This window comes from Alligator sinensis, unplaced genomic scaffold, assembly GCF_000455745.1.
Source record: "Alligator sinensis unplaced genomic scaffold, ASM45574v1 scaffold2072_1, whole genome shotgun sequence".
NCBI lineage: Eukaryota > Metazoa > Chordata > Crocodylia > Alligatoridae > Alligator > Alligator sinensis.
This window is the reverse complement of record NW_005843403.1, coordinates 127,283-130,550: the sequence shown is the minus strand read 5'-3', so window position 1 is coordinate 130,550 and position 3,268 is coordinate 127,283. Positions and strand designations below refer to the sequence as shown.

Below are 3,268 nucleotides of genomic sequence, written 5' to 3'. Positions count from 1 at the left end.
CAGTGTTGATGGGGGGCCAAAACATGGGGCTGGGGCTTGGATGGGGGTCTCACCCAGCCCACATATAAATAGCAAGTTGCTTAGAGCATCTCCCACATGGTGGTGGTGGTGCTGGGCCTCGTACAGTGGGAGAGGAGAGTGGAGTCTTGCATCGGTTGCAAAGTAGCCTGGTTTGGGGGGACTCACCTGTACAGTGGAGGCAGCGGGGAGGCTCGTGCTGGTGGAGGGACTGCACACAGTAGGGGCTCCGGGCAGCAGCATGCAACCTGTGTTTTGTGCCTCGGGGCCCATGACCTGTCCCACGTTCAGCCCCCGGCTGCTTTGTGGTTGGGCGGCCCTGCCATAAACGATTGGCTCCAGGTGGAGAGCCATCTGCATTGACACCCAGTGCTCCACCAAAGCCCTCTCATAGTTTCATAGTTTCTAGGGTCGGAAGGGACCAGGGCAGATCATCTAGTCCAACCCCCTGCCATGGCAGGAAAGAGTACTGGGGGTCAAACAACCCCAGCAACGACCTCTCTTGGACATCTCTTCCCTCACCAGAAGTTCACATCTAGACTGGTCTTGTAACTGCCTGGAATATGAAAGAATAAAGCTTACATTTTTTTGACCAGGGAGAATCAAAGGCCATTTATCATACAGGTACTGCAGTGATCTGAATCATAATTCTGGCACCAACAAGAAAGCTTCACAATTTAGATTTAAGTCAAAATTGGCTCCCGAAGTAAAAAGGTGGTAAGAGGTGAATTTCCTTCTGAGTCATTAAATCATTGCTTTAAGGTGATGTCATTAGTACTGAGTTTAGTTCCTGCACTGATCGCAATATCCAAAAGGTACAAAATGTCTTGGGTTTATGTTCAACTGTTAAGAAAGACAGCCAGTGAATGCTCGTGTTTCTGAATTCATCGCATTTTATTTGTGACCCTGGAGGTTGGGCATATTGCCTTGGAAGTCTGTGACAGAAGGGGGAAAAAAAAAAAAGTATTACATTTTCAAAACATTGCTCTGTCTGCATTGTACTGACATTAGATTATATCCATTTTTATGGACTTAAAACAAAGTATTTTATTTTAAACAAGGTTGAAGGTGATGAATACCAGAGTGTGTGAATAATAAAAATGTATTATTCACAGATGTTTGAACCTTTTCATGAAATTCATTGAATAATTTAGTTGATGGAGAGTGAATAATTTCCCATTAAGAAGGCTCTGATCATGTGAGGCCTGAGTAATTCCTGCAAGCTATAGAGTGCCTTACATACCTGTTGACTTTGCTTGGAGATGGGATTCTGCAGACTTCACTGCATTAGATTTTGATTGGCTCCTTCCGGAAAAGGGTATTTTGCTGCAATGCAAAGTGGGTGGGGGAAAAATAAAATCAAGCTTTATGTGTGATATTTATAGTAAAACCAGTATTGATTATTCAGTGTAATAGTGCTAAATTTGAAGCGGTGAAAAATTCTAAAGTCAGGAGAGAAACATTTTAGTGAACCTCGCGATAAACTGATGCATTTAATCACTTGGTAGGTTACTCAGATGCTTTTTGCAATGTTCATCTAAGTGTCATTGTGACACTAGTCTTTTCATCATGACAACATTAGATGATTCGTTTAGGAGACCTGTTGTAGAAATGGTCTTAAATTAGCATTGCTTTAGCCATTAACATTTCTAACATGTGGGATATATATATATATTTACACAGGATCCACAGATTAATTTGCCCCTAAACCTTTAAGATTGTGGATTTTCACCTTTTCATTTGAGGGTACCTAAAAAAATGTCAAATGGAGGTGTGGACCCCTTTGGATGGGAAGTGTAGGTATTCACATACCTTTGATTGATCATAGTCATCTTTCGCATACCCCTTAGACATAGTCTGTGGACCCCGGGGGTCCATGGATCGGAGGTTGAAAACAACTGCTTTAAGCTATTGCTTGCAATTTGTGTACTTGTCCAGGTCCTTTTTATCTATTTGGTATCCAAATGGTATGTATGCACCTAAATGTTGAAGTACAGTCCTATCCCACAGTGGTAGACTCCCTGTCAAATCATTAAAGCAAAGGGGAGGTTGTCATTTTTTTTTCCCCCTTGACCCTTTTTTACTTGGTTTTAGGATAAGACGAAGGGTTATTACAAAGTAGAAAGGCTAATATTTTCTTTATAGCGCCATAAGAGGTGGATTAGGATCATACTTGGGTGCTTAAGTGATGCTGAGATGCATAATAGCTGGAACCGAAACTGGTCCCATAGTCTTCAGTATTGCAGTCTTTGAATCCATGAAATGCACCTTTAGAAGCCAGAACAAGTTTCTAATTTCCAATATGCAAATATATTAATATTTCAGTCTCTCTTGTGCCAAGCTTTAAATCTTCCTGATGACAATGTGTGCATGGAGGAGTGAAAAGCAATTGCGCATTGCCTAATCAGTACAACAGAACAATCGTTTTTGCTGTGCTGCCATCTTAGACGAGTGTTTATCTAACCTGTTCCTAAAAACTTCATGAAAAACTTGTGTATACAACTAGGCACATGTCCTGGACCACCAAAAACACCCCAAACTTGCCCCAGGTAAAGCAGAAGGATGAGGGCACTGTCAATGTCCTGCCGTATTGACTCTCTATTTTTTTGCCCGTGGGAAGTTGAGGTTATTATGGTGATTTAGAGGCCTCCTGGGGGAGCGAGAAGCAGGAGATAGAAAGTTGCTGAGTACTGCCTTTTAGAGGAATCCCACGTGTTACTCAATGTCCAACTTCTTGGCACTGAGTTATGAAGCCCCAAAGATGAGCTTTAGATAACCTGGGCTTGGATATGAACTACATGTTACCTGTGCCGCAAAGGAAAGGAGGTCCGTTCTGCAGATCCCTAGAGGTGAGGCAACAATCAATTCAAACACACGTTTCCTCATCACTGCTGTCAGGAGCCGTATTTCTCCTTGTCAATTCCTTGGCTTGTAAGACGGTGTCACCTTTGAGAAAAAATGAGCCTCGTCTGTAATTCATCAATAGACTCCAGCTACTTCCTCTTTGTGACAACGCAGCGATGTGCTAATCTGAACTTTGAACACAGTTAAAGTTTTTTTTTTTTTTTTCCTCCTCATAACAATCGACTGCCTGTAGCTTTGCTGTCCTGATGCTGACCTCCTGTGTCTTCCTCTGTAGCTTGGTATCAATTACCAGGGTTGTTCGTGTAGTAAAACGATTCAAAAAAGGGCACTCCCTACTAATAGTGTAATAAACTGGCAAAGGCACAACTTTCCCTCCTGCTGCATT

General features: G+C 42.4%; 1 long non-coding RNA gene across 1 annotated transcript; it reads right to left on the bottom strand.

The window, feature by feature from the left end:
- Positions 1–758: 758 nt before the first annotated feature.
- LOC112548682 lies at positions 759–2,975 on the bottom strand. The gene is made up of 3 exons (XR_003092314.1): positions 2,824–2,975; positions 1,262–1,344; positions 759–953 (listed from the first exon to the last, which is right to left on the bottom strand). It is a non-coding gene; the product is annotated as an uncharacterized LOC112548682 (long non-coding RNA).
- Positions 2,976–3,268: the final 293 nt, after the last annotated feature.